This window comes from Mustela erminea, chromosome 16 (genome assembly GCF_009829155.1).
Source record: "Mustela erminea isolate mMusErm1 chromosome 16, mMusErm1.Pri, whole genome shotgun sequence".
Lineage (NCBI taxonomy): Eukaryota > Metazoa > Chordata > Mammalia > Carnivora > Mustelidae > Mustela > Mustela erminea.
In genome coordinates, this window is record NC_045629.1 from 73634284 (window position 1) to 73653525 (window position 19242).

General features: G+C 43.5%; 1 pseudogene; it reads left to right on the plus strand.

The window, feature by feature from the left end:
- Positions 1-1501: 1501 nt before the first annotated feature.
- Positions 1502-18690, plus strand: LOC116574977 (annotated as a pseudogene).
- The last annotated feature ends 552 nt before the right edge of the window (positions 18691-19242 follow it).

The window sequence follows — 19242 nt, forward strand, 5'->3', positions numbered from 1 at the left end:
CAGGGGTAACTGCAGGACTCACTGCTCCCCAGCTCACAGCTCCCTCCATACTGGTTTTTAACTTTTCTTGGCTTAAATGCCACTACTTCTTCTCCTTGTAATCCTACCTTTATCCTATATAATCTCCAAGGTCCAGTTCTAGTATCACCTCCTCCATGAAGCCTTCCCAGAGTCCCCTAAATGAGAATATGCAATTCCTCCCAAACTCAGATATACATTCAAAGCCCTTGGCATTTTCTCCCTTAAATCTAATTATTTTTGAACATGTCTTAATGTCTTTTACTAAGACAGAACTTGCAAAGCCTTCAGCATTGTATGGACTATGCCTGACAGAACATAGTCCAAACCTTAATACGAGCTAAACTGATATCTGTCAAGTAAATGAATAATAATTTTCCCACTCACCTTTCTCCTAAAAGTGCCAGCCAACTCCAAAACATGGGAGGAGGAGAAAATTAAAAATCTGTTTTTGGAGAAAACGAAGCTCATTTTAGACAGGAGTTCCTCAAGCCACCAGCATTTAGAATTTCTGCAGCTGACTGAACCCTTCCAAAGGGGCTCCCTGGAAGCTGTGACAGGATTCCGGACACATAAAACCCTGCCTTGCCAAGAACTCAGACACCGGTTACCTTCCCTGGCTAGAGCAGATGTTACCCCCGGAGCTGGGGACTCTTACTGTACACCCAAATACTTATATAAATTAGCTATCAGGCTTCTATTTCCTGCACCCTTGATGTTGTACCTTTTCTCTACGATAGCGAGGACACGTAAAAGTGACTGAATCAGGGGAATGACGTGATTTGGCAACCCTGCACTTCCAAAGGAGCTGCTTGCTGGTGATGAGACACACAAATGTCTCAAATTTTCAGCTTCATCTTTTATAATGAGGAAATCATAACACTCTTTATTGTACAAGGTCGTTGTCAGAACTGGAAGGGAAAATACAGGTGAGGCCACCCAGCAACACCTGCAGAGAAAGTTTAGCTTCTTCCCCACCTCTGAGGAGGCCATTTCCCCTATTCAGAAAACTGGCTGGTGGGAGACGAGAGATGACACACCCACACCCATCAACTCCCAGGGAAGGAACAGAGATTTCGCCCTGGCTGGCTGGCATTTCCAGATGCTTTGCAGCCATTCTGAGGATTCCTTGTGCACCGGATGAAACTGGATTTCCACTAAACCAATCCACACCCAGAAGCCGCCCCTCCTGCCGGGCTGACTGCTGTCCAAAACTGAGCTGAGCTCGCCATCTAGAGGACACCCACGGACAGGCAGGCACCGAAGCTGACTTTCGTGCCTGGAAGAGAGGAAGCTGGGCTCCTTCAATGACCAACAGTTCCTGTGGCTCTGCTATGAACCCCATGCTGCACGACAGGGCACGACGCAGCCCCTGCCAACAGCCCACAAACTAGTGAGGAGCTCACGTTCTAGATGGATCTCCGCGTCCAAAGTGAGCCCTGGTTTCTGGCAGGAGGAGGGCTCCTGTGTGTAATGGTACACGATGGATTTGCTCACTGAGGATTTGCTCACTGAGAAGTCACACAGCGGGGTCAGTAGAGGGGCTGAGGTGAGTTCTGCACAGAGGATCTGGGTTCCAGATTCTGCGCGCTCACCACAGCTGCACTAGCATCAGAAGGCAACGGAAGGCCCCATCCCTTATTTCACAGCCAAGAAAACCTGGACCACACAGCTGGAAAGTAGCAGGGCAGGCCTGTGAAGCCACTCTTGCCGTGTCTGTGCTCCTGCTAGGACACCAAGAGATTGACCTATGCCAAAAGCAGTCAGACTCTAGCAGCGTGTAGACAGAGGGCTGTGTATGGAGTTTTCCAGACTGAATGTCCTTCAAAGGTAGGTATGCAGAAGCCAGTTGTTTTTATATCTTGTTGAGGCCCTCACTTCTAGCGATGGAATAAATGAGGAACCTTGGCCTCTGGCCTAGATTCACATATCTCTTCTCACCCTATAAATCTGGTCCATTTGGAGAAAGCCTCTCTGACTTCCATGGGCGTTACTCAGTTGCCGGGAATATCTCTCCATTTGGAATTGTGCTTATGGTCCAGGAATCCCTTTGCTTATGAAAGGTGGCAATGAGGCTCCATCCAATTCAGGACATTTAAACTGGAAAGGAAATCTCTTTTCCAGAAGCTAGAATGTGCTCCAGGATACTAAATATTTCACCAACATTATATCCTTTTCAGACCCATATTCTAGCTCTTTACTGCGTCTGCAGCCAGTTCGGGTTCATCCACAAAGCCATTAAACACACACACATCCGGCAGCTACCACTGAGCTAAGCGGAGCACCAAGGATTCAGCGATGAGCCCTGCAGCCGGCAAAACTGCCCTCACGGAGCTTGTGTGTCCTTATCCAGATAACCATGTGACAGTGTGATGACTGCATAGATGGGGAAAGAGGGCTTCTCTGAATAAATGCCAAGGATTCACGGACTGCAGAATGAAACCAGATCTGAGGTAAGTTTTCTGCTCACTCCCTACATGCGCATGGAATTCTATGCACACCTTTCAAGGGCTCTGCTCCACACTATGCTGTCATTATTTCTCATTTTGTGTTTTGGCTTTCATTATGGTTTACACTTGTCTCTGTCTCCCACAAGACTCTCAGCTTCTTGAGGTCAGCAGAGATTCCTACCAAACAGTAGCTGCTGGCTGAAATTTTTGAATGACTAAAGGAAAGAATCAAAATGAACCAATCAGTCAGCCAAGTTTCATATTATGAATAAAATCACCTCCCCAAAGTTTTTAGCTTGAAATGCATGAGACTGTAGACATGGTTACTGGCGACTGGCAAAGACTTGAGAGTTACACATTTCTCTATCCAAGTATATCACTGCAAGTCACTCAGCATTTATTACCCAAGCAATCTGTCAGACACAGTGCCGGATGTGGATGAGCATTTATATAATGAGCCATCAGAAGCTTGAGCATTCTCAGAGAGGATCATGCCTTACAGAAGCAGGACTAACCAGAGCAATAAAATAGGAATAACCAGGCTCCTCTTTGCAGAAGCCAAATTAATCTGAAATCCCGCGATAATTATGGGAAAGAGCTGCCTCACCCTCTGTCCCAGGATGGGAAACAGGCGAGAGGTATGTCTAAAGACTGCCACAGAGGAACAGACCCTAGCCAGAGTACACTTAGTTTCTTTAAACATAAACATAAGATACTCAGAAATAATTTTTGGTAATCCCCACCTTGGCTGTCAATGAAGTCATAGTATCTCCTACTTGCACTGTACCCTTCAAACCAATCACCCTGGAGCACCTTCACTCACTCTTTAAGACTGGCTCAGATCACACTGCGACTTACCAGCACTCCCCAATCTTTAGGAGGTCGGCCCCCAAGCACATTATAGGCATCGCTAGTCATAAGCTAACAAGAAAGGCCAGTTAGTATAAGAGAAACTATAATTTCATGAGCATCTATCTATGCACACAAAAATGAACTAGACACTTTCTCCTGCAATGATTTCATAAGCATAAAAACATGCCATGGCAAGCATTACTGACTGTTTTATACATAAAGAAAAATTATGTTGAGGGAGGCAAGGTCACTTCCCTGGAAATGCCCAGATAATGAACAATAGATCTAGGACCTTAACCCACGTCCTATCCTGCAAAGCCCACTTTCTTGTCCTTGTATTGATATTTCTCAAAATGTTGTATATGAATTATACATATTGTTTGTTTTGTCTTTATTTTATTTTTATGTTTTTATTCCATTAATGGCAAGGCATACTGGTCTTTTGATTACGGTGAGTATGTAAAGCTTCCTATTTAAATACATAATTTTTCCAAATGAGTGATTTAAAGAAACCTTTTCTGTGACAAGACAATTGGTGTGAAGATCTACACAACACCATAATCTTGACACACAGCTGACTAATGTCTGGAGAACTCCGCTTGTTTGCTGCGTACTTCCCGGCCTCCCCCATTTGTCATTACTTCTTGCTCTCCTTACCCCTGCACTAGTCTCTCAACCCTCAGTGCACACGAGAATCACCCAGTATTGGTGCCTACATCCCTTTTACCTCAATAAGAGTTTCTGGGAGTGAAGCCTAAACATCGTTTTGTTTTGTTTCCAAAGCTTCTCAGATACTTCTACTGTCAATCAGGGTTAAAAAGCCTGGGTTATACCCAGGGCACAACACACTAGCTGGCATGTAGCAGGAGATCAACAACAATGATTAAGAAAAGGAATCATTGAGCTCCACCAAATCTAGGGTCCTGAAATGCACCCACCGGGGCCACATTTCAGATCATATCCTCTAGGATGTTCATTAAGCATGTAATGTGATAACAAACAAAAGGCCTCTGTAGGGACAACCATTCCGTTCTGGAGGGACACTCTGTTATGACCAAACCCAACATTAAATAATTCCCAATTCCTCATGCCCATCAGTGTGTGGCCTTTGTGTTTCTTTTTACTGAAGGATTTAGGCCATGTAACCCAACTATAAGCAAAAGGCAGCCATGTTCTGCGTGAGTAAGCCGTGCACCTGAAAGGTAGTCCCAGGAGAACCACTTCCTCATTACGCACCTTGTGCCCTGTGCCCTCAATGCTTGTTCTCACCCCTGGTGCAGCTGATAACTAATGCCCAACTCTCACATAAGGACCAATCTGGTGGAGTGAAAAGGGATGGATTTTAGGAACAGGCAGACCCCAAATTAAAACACCTATCCATCACTTACTCTCCAAAAGCACCTGCTTCTTCATATTAAAATGAAAATGGTGATATTTATCTTGTAGAATTAGAGACACTATATGGAAACCTCCCCGAGCGTGCCTGGCACATAGTAAATATTCCAGAAAGATGGATATATCACTTTTCCATAGTTGGAGGAAGGAAAGAACAAGGCACAATATAAGGCTATAAAAGATTATTATGATTATCAGAGGTATATGTTTCTCCCCACATAAGCAAGAACAGCACTTCCCCCACTCTTGAAGAGAAAAAATAGCTTTTGTGCCTTTTCCAAAAAAAGATGGACTCAATGAGAAGATTTTCAAGGCTTAGAAACTCATGTCACTTTACTGAATCAATGTATAGCTTTAAGTAACAAATAGCTTTTTATGATAATTCAATCATTTTAACATTAGTTGGAAAGGATATAAATGCTGAAAATTAAAGAGACTTGGTTTTATTTGTGTTTCAAAAACAAAGTCTGAGGAAAAAACTATTTTGAAGGGTGAATTCTTGGTTTCAAAATACTCCCTGGGGGCGCCTGGGTGGCTCAGTAGGTTAAAGCCTCTGCCTTTGGCTCAGGTCATGATCCCACAACCCTGGGATCGAGCCCCACATTGGGCTCTCTGCTCAGCGGAGAGCCTGCTTCCGCCTCTCTGTCTGCCTGCCTCTCTGCCTACTTGCCATCTGTCTGTCAAATAAATAAATAAAGTCTTAAAATATGCCCTGAAGGTCTAACTAAAAATGGCTCCTTGGACTCTTATTACACTAAGAACTCAAAGTATCTCTAACAGGGAAGCTCATTTCCACAGCCTTCAAAATAGCCAGTTAAACCTCAGCACTGTTTTCTCATTATCCACACAAAAAGGAAATTCTCCCTTCTATTTATTGAGCAAATACTTACTGAGTTCCTGCTGGGTGCAGTGTACCATTTCAATCAATGATTTTTTAACACTCACCACAGGGAAGTAACTATCCCAAGAATCTCTTCTTCTAATCCTCTTAGTTTAACCACGTGGCAACCTATTCATATCAAGTTACAACATCATCGTCACCACCACAGCATTTACTGTGCAAACTCTAAGCGCTTTACAGGCACTATTTCAAATCCTGATGCTCTCACCAACCATAATAAATACATACTCTTGATACCCAATTTATAGAGGAAGAAGCCAAAGCGTAGAAAGAAGGAACCTGATCAAGGTCACATCACAAGTAAGCAACAGAAGTAGCACTGGAAACCACGTCTAGTTTTGCCTGAAACCAAAGCCTGCACCAAGCCTGCACAGCAGGCAATGCTGAGACTAAGCCAATCATAGCACACACAGTGGCAGAGCAACCATCGACCAAGGATTTACTGACGAATTTCATTTGGACATTTGGCTTGTTGATTTGGCCTATTTAACGCAGACAAATCTTTCCACAAAGTTCTTCCCTTTTCCTATCTCAAATACCACGATTTAAAGGGACTGTCAATGGAAGGGTCCCCAAAGATCATTTCATCCAATTTCTCCTCATGCTAAGATGAGGAAGGTGAAGTCCAGAGAGGGGGACTCATTTGCATAAGGTCACGTTGGAAATCATCAGTACAGCTGTGACCTGGGCTCTGGGTTCCTGATTCCCACCTCAGTACTTTTTCTAAGACATTTCACTCTGTATCAACCATGCTGTTTCCACTCTACCCCTGATGCATAGGGTCAGCGTAGCTGGTCTGGTTATAACAAATAAAATAAAATAAAACATTAAAAATTTACATGATTGGCCCTGGATGAACTCACAAGGAAAAAAAAGAGAAAGAGAGAGGAAAGACATTTCTAGGAAATATCTAGAACAAAGGCAGAATCATGAAAGAAATCCAGCTTAATGTGTTCAAAAAAGGAAATCCATCTGGTACACATAGCAAGGGAAGTAAAAATATAGAATAAATTACTCTTTCCCTCAAACTTCTTCTAGGGTATTAGAAATATGATGGGAACCATGATACGGTCCAATCTTCAGGAAATTTATAATCTAGTTGCTTAAATAAGAAAACAGGTAATTATAATACTGTATGGCAAGTGCCATAATAGGAGAACGTCCAAGGTACTGCAGAAACATAGAGGACCTCATAATCCAGACAGAAAAAGGCTTCTTGGACGAAATGGAAGCTAAACGGGGTCCTGAGGAAGAATAAGGCTGGTGAGACAGGTCAATAGAACCATTCAAGATAGAAGAATCACATGAAAGGCACAGCAATTAAAGCAAAATACGGCACATCTTGAGTACAGTCCAGAGTTCAATATGGTGAATCTCAAAGAATGAAGAGGTGACAGTGGAAAGCAATGCTGAGTACAGGACACAGACCAGGTTATGCTGGACATTATAGACTGTGCTTGTTGTCTGAGGTGTTACTCTGAGGGGGAAAGACCACTGAGAATGCTTAAGCGAGTGAATGGAATGATAAAATGCATGCTTTACAGAGATCCACGGGACTGCTGGCTGGCAGGTGGGAAGGGAAAGGACAGAGGATAAGCAGGGAAGCTCGTCAGCTGGCTATGGCCATACGCTGCGCAGTAAATGACAAGGCATGAACTATGAGTGGGGGAGAAGTGGATGAAGTCGAGCGATATGAATAAAGCAGAATCAGCATGTCTTGGAATTGTTAGATATCCGAGAGGGAAAAGTCAAGAATAACAGTCAACGTTCCCAGTGGGGCCACTAGCGGCATAACGGGGTGTTCACCGAGATAAGCCCTCAGTAACAACATATGTTCCTGGGAATGTAGGGGCCCGAGGTTTATAATAGGTGTCTTTGTTGCACTACTTGAATAATCTCTAAAAGGAAAATAATGTCTCTGACAATTTCACTGCACATGATATCTGAGCCTAACTGAAAGACTCAATTGAATAGCTAAAAATAGGTGGTTACACTAGTAATTTTTTTTGGAGGGGGGAGCTTGCCAAGTTTATATTTTGTCACGTGATTTGACTTCCAGACCCAAGTCCAAATCAAGACAGATTCAAATGCTGTTTGATCTTGACCAAGAATGTGAAGAGGAGAGAAAGTGGGAAAACCAAGCATTAGCAGTATTTCAGCAGGAATCATTAGATATCTTGGATACCTTACACAAAACACAATCCTGATGAGTGAATCATGAATTAATAAATCCTGAAAGCAAGGACTTCCCCTGCCACAATGTCAAATCAGTTTAAACTTCATGCAGAACGTGTCTGGCTACAAGGGCTCTGGCTTTTGCCAAACCTCACAGAATCTGTTGGAGCCATTTTACAGACCTCTGCATTCCTACAGGTCTCCCTACACTAAGCTCTGTCCCCTCTAATGTTGTGTTTCTCTGGGGATGATAGGTCTTGGGGCCTTGGGTTCAATTCAGTGTATGCCAGGACTTGGAGACATTTTAAACAAGTTAGAATCTGTGTTGTTTTCAATTAAAGGCTATGTAGGGCAAAGGAATACCAGCCCAGCCACCAAAAATTTGGGTCTGGGGAAGCTTCTTCAGCTTCCCTGACAGACCAAGTGTGCTGTGGTGAGCCTGGCTCCTGTCAAAAGCAATGGGAGAGACAGCAAGGGACACCGGGAAAATTAGGCTTGGCACCACCCTGAGCCACTGAATATTTAAATGCATGGCGTGTGAAGTGTGGTTTGAGCATCATGGTCTGGGAAGCAATGAGAATTCAGGGTAGAATTTGGGTACCGTAAGAAAAGACAGAAAAGAGCCATCTCAAAGCAAAATTGAATAATGGGAGAAATAGTGATGATCAGATAGAAGGTACGGATGAGTAAAGAGAATATCTAAGTCTTATAGACTTTTACTTTATTTTGGACAAACCCACTCAGTAGTGGCTTGCTCACCAAATTCATTCATTCAGTGAGTATTTACTGAGCCTGAACTTTGTGTATGTTTGGAAGTACTCTATAGTCTATAAAAGACTTTGATATAAAAAGAAGAATGGGTGAAGACAGTAAACCAAAAACTTTAATACTGGTGAAGTTATAAATTCCCTGAAAATACTTGTTTTCAAGATCATTACTGAGTGAAGAGCACAGGGTTTGGGAGGTCTAGTAGATCTGACTTTGGTCTTAGCTCTGCTATTTATACATGTCGCTTTGGATATTATTATAAAGGTTGGCATGCAGTTGCTGGGACATTGCAGATAATCAGTAGTATCTGATGAACAAATGGGAGTATGTGCCTCCTATGGGCCCCAAAATGTACTGATGGCATATGCATTCCCTTGTGAATTACAAACACCATGTGAAGTAGGTACTACACAGTCCATATCTTACAAATTAAAAAAAAAAAAACTGGAGTAAAAAGAGTTTCTATAATTTACATAGGGTGACATAGCTAGTGAGTAGGGAAGCTGGAACTCAAACCCGATCTACCTAACACTAAAAAAAGAATGTCAGATCTCTGCCTTAAAATAAATTATTCTTACATGGGACATGGATAGAGAAAATAATCCTCAGGGGAAATCATTCTGAGAGAATGGAGGAAAATGAAGATGATGCCCATGAGAGGAAGGGAAGCTTTTCATATTGGAGTGTAACATAAAAGGGGGCTCTTCGGGACGCCTGGGTGGCTCAATTGGTTAAGCAGCTGCCTTCGGCTCAGGTCATGATCCCAGCGTCCTGGGATCTAGTCCCACATCGGGCTCCTTGCTCAGCGGGGAGCCTGCTTCTCCCTCTGCCTCTGCCTGCCATTCTGTCTGCCTGTGCTCGCTCTCTCCCCCTCTCTCTCTGATAAATAAATAAAATCTTTTTAAAAAAAAGGGGGGGGGCTCTTGCCAGACTGTGAGGTGGGACCTGCTCAGGAAGCAGTAAGCATGCCTTGAACCAAACAAAAGATGATGTACAAGCATTAGCACGTTGGGTTAGAGAGTCCCAGCTAATCTACTGCTGCTGTGTTTGATATCTGCCTACCAAATGAACAGAGATAACCATATGAAGGCTAACTGAAGTGTTTCCAGTGTTTCTGGAATAGGTAGCTATAAAATAAAAGAAAGTTGGCCATGAACATTCTAGTAAAATGGGGATCAACAAACTGCGACTAGTGGGCCAAATCTGGCTTACTACTCCTTTTGCAAATAAAGTTTTATCAAAACACAAATATGTCCACTCATTCACTACCATATATGGCTGCTTTCATAAAACAAAAGCAGAGTTAAACAGAAGTGATAGAGATACTATACTCTGAAATGCCTAAAATACTACCCAGCCCTTTAAAGAAGATCGATGCTAACCCCTGAGGTAAGGTTATATGACATGACGAACATGACTGAGCTACTGTCTGAAAATCACTAAGTTAGTAGAAAATTAAGCTTTGCCTGATCTGCCATCAAGCCCACCAGCCTCGACTCAACTGGTGTGACTCATGCAAAGTGGCCAGTTGTGAGGACCCTCAAAGGTGACTTTCTGATGAAAAGAAAGGAAGTCATTAGTGTTTGTAAGACTATTCGTTAGTCTGAACAAGGAGCTTTAATGCCTATTCTCATACTGAATCCTCCCCACCACTCAGGAGATATACACTAGTACTCCCATTTTCCAGAAGTTTCATACCTAGGAAGCAATGAAGGCGGATTGAGTCCAGCCCTGTCTACATCCTATCCTAACACAAGTCCAATCAAGCCCAGAATAAAAGAATTAAAGGACTTCCAGACCCAGATGATACTTCCCCTCTTCTTTTAGTTGAGGGTGAGGACCTTGCAGGGGAGAGGAGTATTTGGAAAGTGTGAACCTGCCATCAAAATAATATTGACAATCGGGCTTTGATGTATCACCAGGTCAGAGCAGTGGGTCCCTGGAACTGGAAATGAGTCATCATCTCATCAACACCAGGGACAACAGCTTCATGGGCAACAGGGAAGTCTGATGAAGACTTCCAATCAAAATTTCAAAGGAAGAGAGAAAAATGACCCAGTATGACGGAAACCTAGATATCGTGAAGGAATCTGAGGGACATAAGAGAAAGAAACAAAACAACGGAGGAGGGGAGGTCAGCAGCATTGCTCAGAGGAAATAAGAGCAAACTACAAGCAAATCCCAACTGTCCCCTCACCAACCAATACACAGGGTGGAAGTGTAAAACTAAATTAAATCCAACAGATTGTGTTGGGTGTGCTACTACACTATAGGTTATGGGGAAGGGAAAAAAAAAAAAACACAGTAGAAATGTTGCCATAGGAAAGAGCAGTGACTCAGAGTCACACTTCCATTCACATCTTACCTACTATCCTTAGCTGGGTAGTTTGGGCAAATGACTTAACTTCTCTGGGCTTCAGTTGCCTCAAATATCAAAAAAATAAGTTAGTAAAAGTGAGTGTCTTCAATGGGCTACTGTGATGATTAATTTTTTTGAGTCTAAAGTTCTCAGTACATAATAAAATGCTCAATAAAGAGGAGACACATTACCGAGTGTAATGGAAACAAGTCGAGGACAGCGCCTGTCTGGAAAGAACACAGAAATGCCTGAGAAGAATGCTCCCCAGGATGGGTGGAGTATAAAAATGGTGTAAGAGGCTAGAGGTGAGGGTGGGAAGGTCGGCTGGCTTCTTTTCCTCCAGTACTAGCCAGCCCCAGTCATTCTTCATTCTATCCCAAGCACAACCCTAACCCTGCCACCACCTCTGCTAAAACCCTACTAATGGCTCTATTTGGATTCAGGGTAATTCCTTAGCACACAGCATACAATTAATGTGCTTAATCAGTGTGCATTTATTTAGCATCTACTGTATGTCAGGAACTGTTCTTATGAGGCATATTACATGAGCCTCAACTATGAGAAGTTCATAGGCCAGTGGGAAAAAAGATGTATGCAAACACAGCTCAGCACCATGTAATCAGAGCTGTGACAAGTGGGTGCCCACAGCACCATGGTCGGGGAGAGGACGCCTCTCCTTCAGCTCGGCCGGGTCAGGGAAAATGGTAGTGATAGGACTGAACGGACTTTTGACAACTAAGTAGGAGAGAAGGAAAAAATCTAGAAGGCAGGGAACAGCACACAGGAACGCCTGGAGATAAAACAAAGTGGAATTTCGGGGGTGTCCTTAAGAGTACAACATGGCTGGAGTTTCAAGAGGCACAAGCATGGAGCTGCGGGAGATGAAGAGCAGGGAACCAGTGGGCAGATGAGATCAGTGACCATGGAGGCCGTGCTAGGGAGCCTACAGCTTACCCTGTGAATAATGGGGGAAGCAGATTCGCTACTGCATAAGACGGAGCAAGCACACAGGGGCCAGAAGGCAGGATGAGAGGCCACTGAGAGGGTCTGCCACAAGCTAGGCTGTACGGGATGAAGGAATGAACACACGGACACGTGAAGGTGGCTCCGGCAACCTCTGCTGGTGTTTCTACTCACACGAGAAAGTGAAGTGGCTTTCATATCCTTTTCAACTTCTATGCCCTCCCCCACCCCCGCCTTCAGGAATGGTTTCTCTCTTTTGCACGCATGTGTATCTCTTCCTCAAATACTGGGATCTCAGAGCTGCAGCCTGCGTGCTTTATGTTGTGCTGGTTATGCTTAAACAATTCACTCTGTGAGGCGAGTGCCCAAACCAATTAAGTCAGAATCCCTAGGAGTCCCAGGCAGAGAACAGAAATAAACAGTCAAGGTACAGTTTGAACCAAAAAAGCCATCAGGCAGAGTCACTTTGAGACCGCTCTGACTGCAGAAGAGTCCAAGTAAGGATGCCAAGACCAAGCAAACACCTGAAAGGTGAGCATAAAATGGTCAGCCTCTTTGGAAGCTAACACTGTTAGGAATTCAGAGGCCAAGGCTAGTTTCTTTTGACTCACTCATTACTAGTGTGGCTACACCAATTATATGCATGTCATGCAGTCAACAGTAGACACTAAGGGGAGTAAGACACAACCCCACCCCTGAAGAAGCTACCAGCTTAGGGGAGCTAGGTGGGAAAGCCTTGACACAGAAGGGAATAGTCAAGCTGGGTCTAGAAGGATAAGACTTTATAAAGCCAAGGAAACAGCTCACAAAAGCAGAGGTATAAGAAACTGAGGTAAGGTCTGGAAAATGGAGGAAAGAACTTGGCCAAAGCTGAACACTTAAAGCTGAAAGCCTTGCTCCAGATCCCTTTGTCTCTTCCTCTTGCCCCCAGGGCAAAGCCCTCCAGAGCCGGCTTTCTACTCTTGACCTCAGAAAAGCTAGGGGACAAACACAGTCTTCAGGCAGAAGAGGGCTACAAGTGGGGTCACAATTAATCAGCGTATCTGAAAACCTACGATATGGCCGTTGTTAAAAATGAAAGCAATTAGACATGCCCATCTACAGAGAACTTCCTAAAATATGTGTCTGAGGTTATGAATCTCATCAGTGGCATCTAAGCTCCAAGGAAAGCTGAATTCCTTTCCCAAGCTGCCAGTTACTTAGCCACGTGACCCTAGGAAGGCAAGAAAGTCCCTGAGCCTCAGTTTCCCGATTCATAAAAAGGGATGAGTATGTGTGTGCTAATTCCCACTCCAGAGTGTCATTGCAAGAAGTGGGTAGGACATACGCGAGGTGATCTGGCACGGAGCCCGACACCCAGCAGATAATGAGCAAATGTCAGCTCCCACATTCCTCCCCCAACCCCCTGAGTCCTGAATTGAGTTCAATGCACACACCTTGCACACACTACGGTCTTGGTTAAAACACCTATCAAATTCATGTGGCCCATCAGGTCTATCAAAAGATGACAGAAGGACAATAATGACATTGACTATGTGCCAAATACGGCTTCTATTTCCTCATTTAATTTTCACAATGACCTGGGAGGTACTGGAGGTTCTGCATCCCCATTTTACAGTTGAGAAATTCTGAGGCTCGGAGAGCTGAAGTGAGTTCCTGAGTGAGTTAGCTGGCAGAGGCAACGAGTGACTCCAGATCTAAAGCAGTACTGTGTCCACTCAAAAGCTCCGAAAACCGCCACTCCAGAAATGAAAGGAAGGCAACCTCAGGCAACTGTGGTCAGCACCCCGGACCTGGATGGAGCATGACCGCTTCCGCACACCCGAGAGCAGACTTGTCACTAACCTGGTTCGGTCACATCTGGCAATGTCTCCTGTGCATCAGAGGAGACATCCACATGACTTCTGGAACTTTGTTATTAATGAGAAATTACAGGAATCATTCTCATAATATGGAAACAGAATTTATGAGAAAGTTCCCAGGACAAAAACTGGTAGGCATCCGTAATTCTTTAAGTCAATAAGAAAAAAAGATCATGAATTCTATGAGTGGGATTTGGAACAATTAAAAGTGAGCAAAACGTCCTCTGTTTCTCCAGTATCGGCCTTTTTTTTTTTTTTTTTTTTTTTTTTGGCCACTTTGGGGAGGTTTTGTGTCTTTTTTTAAACTTCCAGATTTCATACTTTCTGTTCAGCTTTTGCAACTTCCCAAGAGCATGGTTTAAAAAAAAAATAGAAAAAAAAAAAATAGAACCTCAGCCCTTCTGTATCACTTTCAAGAAGGTACCTCTTGTAGAAAAAAATTTAGGACATAAAAAACCCTTGCAGGCTTTCCTCAGCTCTTCCCTTCAAGATCATTCTATTCTATTCTATTCTTTTACTTTCTTTCTTTCTTTTTCTGGTAAGTGAGTAGCTTCAGATGATCAGTGTTGCATATCTTTGGGAAAAATTCATGCCAGGCTAGTCAAATCATAACGGCTGCTATCATCGGTTTGCAATGGTTTCCAAATTACTCCCCAGCAAAGAAAACCACACAGACACAAGCACACAGGTCTTCTCTAATTTTGACACTGGCAATATTAGATTTAAAAAGAACATAATCATAAAACAGCACCATATCATCACCCATCGAAAGCAGAATCCAGACTATGCAGCAGGCACCGCTCACCAGCTCCCTCCACACCACCCTTTAGCACATCCAGAAATACACTCCAGGTGTCTGCATGGCACACTGTTCACAGTGGTCTAATGGAAACATCTGGCAGCTTTGGTCACTCAATGTAAACCTCCCAAGCAGGACTAGAGAGTAACCATTTGATTGGCGGGGGGGGAAGAAGAAGAAGAAGAAAATATGCCTGCTCCCAGCTTTTCTCTTTTCTGCACACTAGCTGAGAAACTTTATAAATCCACCACGCTGTTTCTTTAGTTTTCATTTCAAACTGGAAGATAGGCATGGTCCTATCTTCTAGAGCAAAGGAGGTTATATATTATCTATTCTGGAAAATTCAAAGTCCACATTCCATTCAATTCGACAAACATTTCTGAAGGCTGATGGAGCACCAGGCAGGAGGTCACAGAAGCAAAGACACTCCCCTTTATTGCAGTTTTGTGGTACTAAAATGGTACCTTCCCAACCACTGTGCTAAGGCACACAAGCAAGCTGCGATGACAGTTTAATCCCCTCGGTACTTGGGAAGGTTGGACAGGCTTGAGCTAGCCAGAGCCCAAGGCTAGCCAGAGCCCAAGCAATCTTCTCTATCTGTCCCAGGATGGTGAACAGCCGTCACCTTTTTCGTGAGTGGAAAAGGTAAGGCAGATTTTGACTAAGATTGTTGACGTGCCTAGGGTTATTGACCCTAACCCCCACCCCCATGCTTTTGAAATCTTTTATCTACTTTTGAAATCTTTTATCTACTTTTTATGTTTTTCTCTATCTGGTTCCTTCAGTTAATGACCACATCTGTGGTCTTAAATGTTCCTCCCTTCTTGGTGTCTATTTCTAGTCTTTTTTTAGCCAAAAACAAACAAAACAAAAACAAAGCAAATAAACCTAAATCACATTATATTCAACAGACACTTCCTGAGTGCCTGCAATGTGTTAGGGAGTCTGGGCTCTCACAGGGGAAGCATGAGCACGGACAGGGAAGGTATACAGTTGCATTCTTCAATGGGGTCACAACCTAAAATTTTTAAATAAGATAAAGGGTCAGCAGGACCTAGGTGAATAACTAGATCTCCCAAATCCTAGGGCTTATGTTTGAGACTAGAGCAAAATGCCTCATCGGTTTTAAAACAAAGATGAGGAATTTTAAAACAAAATTTGAGCTGAGGAGTAAGCTTCATTTATATATACATCAGCAGGCCACTGGAGTAGAAAGCATAGAACCTCTGAAAACAGATCTGATATTTCAAGTTGCTTAATCTCTCTGTTTCAGGTTCCTGTCTTAGAAAATGTAGAAAATAATACCTATATTCAGGATTCTTATAAAACTCAGAGCAGATGTATAAAGCTCAGTCCTAACTCCTAGTTAATATCTGATATATGGTAGCTTCTCATTTCAAGTTCTATATCCTGTATTTGGAAATTGACCTATTATTGATAAGAAAAAAACATTTTTCCAAGAATATAGATTTACACACAACTTACTGAAATGCTTGGAGAGTACAGAGGATATTGTCGATTATATTTCCATTAACCAGCAATTCTTTATTTCTGAAATGCTCTCAAAACCACCCTACTTTGTTTACTGCCTCAGTATGGTGAATATACATCCATCATCTTTTGTTACACAAGCTTTAAGATCACTGTTTTGATCATCAGTGCCCTCTGCAATGCTTTATGCACAATAGGTCTTCAAAGTTTGCTAAGGGAGCAGAGAAATGATCGAACACAGTTTTTTACATAGCTAGGAGAGCTTACGCTAAATCAGCCTGGGCCAGCTCCTGCTCTGATCACAACCCTGAGATAACCCTGTTTGCTTATGAATGGCCTCTGGCTCCCAAAAGTGGACTCAATCACGTAACAGTGTGATATGAAGAAGCAAACAAACAAAACAAAACAAAAAACATGTTTCCAATGCTGGCTGTTACATGAGATTTGGAACTCTGATTTTTTTTTTTTCATCTATAAGGGTAATGATAAAGTTACTGTGAGAAGTCAGTGAGGAAATGTCTACAACATTCCTACCACCGCACCAGGCATGTCAAATGATTAATTCAACTGGTGCCAGTTTCCTGACCCACTCTTTTTATTTGCGATCATCTTGGGCCAATAATTTAACCTCTCTGAACCTAAGTGGCCGGCCAATATAGTAGGGATGCTAACATCTACCTTGGAGGATTTGGTAAGGAGGGTTTGGGAAGTATCCAGCATAGGGTCTGTAGCATGGCACATACTTAAATATCGCTACTTTCCCTTCACCCTACAGAATTATTTTTATAAAATATTGTAAAATATTTTATAAAATATTATTTTTATTTTTATAAAAATAATTCTGTTTCACTGTAAGTTCTAATCACTGAGGAATGGGTGTGTGTGTGTGTGTAAATTTCATTTGCCAAAAAGCCCCTGTATATTTTAAACCCGTAAGAAAAGTCCATTGTAATCGAAATGCCCCCTGGAACTACTTCCCGCGTCAGAAGGTTTGGAGCCCACACGGCCATGCTCACTTTGAGTGGCTGCGTACCCAGGCCAGCACTCAGAAGCTGCAGAACGTGAAGCTGTCAGAACCACCCAGCGGGAAAGAGACTACCCGACCCCGAGTCATGTGGGAGATGGGCAAATTCTGGCCAGCAGAAATAGCAGCATCCGATAATGCCCAAAGGCTCGCTGTACAATGGAGTTCATTATCATTCATGTGAATGAAGTGGGAAAGGTACTGTAGTCTCTCCCTGCGGTTTACTGAGTTTTCATTGACAAAAACACAAGAACACTTTTGTTTGCTAACACACTGCCCTTTGCCAGCCAGCTAGGGCCCAGCCGTGTGAAGTTGCACTTCATGTTTCAATGGAACAAATCTCCCCCAATGAGAGAAAAGGTTACTTCCCCCCTCATGCTCCTCTGACCACTACCTCTGCCAGATCCTGTCATGTGCTAGAGAGACAAGACAAAGCAAAAACAGCAGCCAGCAGAAAAACCACTTCTCACTCTTGCCCAGCTTTTGAGTCCCAAATGCTAAACCAGAGTCCAGTGGTACTAGTGGGCTGTGGTCAAGCCCCCACCCCAGCCATGATTCCTGGGCAGAGCTGGTTTGGGTTTCATACCTATGGTTATAAAGCAGCACACCGGAGGCAGCAATGGTGTCTCAGTGGCATGATCTCATTGCCGATTCTGGAAGCCCTCTTTCTTCAGACAATAAAAGAAACAATACAGTTACAGCTTTCCTTACAGTCCATTCGAAGCTCACTCTCTGATCACCTCAATTGCATGTGAACTCCCATTTTAAACAACCTCCTCCAAAAGAGAAAATTGAGGTCCACCAAGGTCAGTGATTAGCCTGAAGTCATCTAGTCAATAAGGGTCAGAGCCAGAATTACAAGCAAGAGGAGAAAAAACCGTGTCTAGAAACATAGATTTAAAGATGGCTGTGGTCTTTAGGAACATGAGGGCCTGGTCGGTCTAACAACCCGAGGAGGCTCCAGTCCAGGCCTGGCCATGGCAGAGCAGCTGGAGGGGCAAGGGGCCACTGCAGTACTTCTGGACCTGCCCAACTCAAATGGGGAGGCCCAAGCCAAGAAGTAAGGGAAGAGCTATGCCTTCACCCTAGCTGACGTGACCTCCAAGAAGGATGTACAAGCAGCCCTGACTCTAGCAAAAGAAAGGTTTGGCCACGTGGATGTAGGCACTGCAGTGGCCATTAAGACATACGACTTCGAGAAGAATCAAGTCCAGACCTTGGAGGACTTCCAGCAAGTTCTCAGTGTTATCTCATAGGCACCTTTAATATGATCCACCTGGTGGCTATTGCAATGGGGTAGAATGAACCAGACCAGGGAGGCCAGTGTGGGTTCATCATCAACACTGCCAGCACTGACTGCCTTTCAGGGCCAGTTTCAATAAGCTGTTTATTCTGCTTCCAAGGGGGTTATAGAGGGCATGACACTGCCCATGGCTCCGCATCAAGCCCATCCCATGGGCTTCTAAGTGATGACCTCTGCTCCAGGCCTATTTGGCACCCTTCTGCTAACCAGCCTCCCAGCCTACTGGGTGACCCTGTTGTGTCTGCTCATCTGATTTAGGCCATCATCAAGAACCCAGCCATGAAAAGAGAGGTCATGTGGCTGGAAGGGGCCACCAGCATGCAGCCTTGAAGGGAGAGGACAGAGAAAAAATGTTCTTCTGCCCCTCCTTCCCCTAGAGTACTGCACTACAGCTTTGTAGGAAGTCCAGTAGCCATTTTGTAATTCTGTCCAACAGTCACTCTCTTTGCCTAGTAAAATCTCTATTTCTCACAAAAAAAAAGTATAAACAAAAGAAACACAGATCTAAATACAATGTTGAACAGAACCGTATAAGGAGTATCCAGCATCAATGCTGGCTTAGGGTAAGCACTCAAAAATTATTTCCTCTTCTCCTATAGAAAAGTTAAACATTCTGGTCAATTGGTGTTTCTCCCATATTGCAGGACCCTTCTAACAGCAGAAATCATCATCCCCACACAAGATTATGGCAACCACATAATCCACTGTCTAACCAGATATCATTCTCAAAGTTTTAAGTACAATGTAATTCCAAGGGAAATATCACAAAAAGGAGAATCACTAAACTCATACTGACAACCAGAAACACAAGGAATGAGTTCTCCCAGGCTGGGGCCAAATCCCATGTGTTAAGGGTCAGATGGCCATATAATTAATCACCCA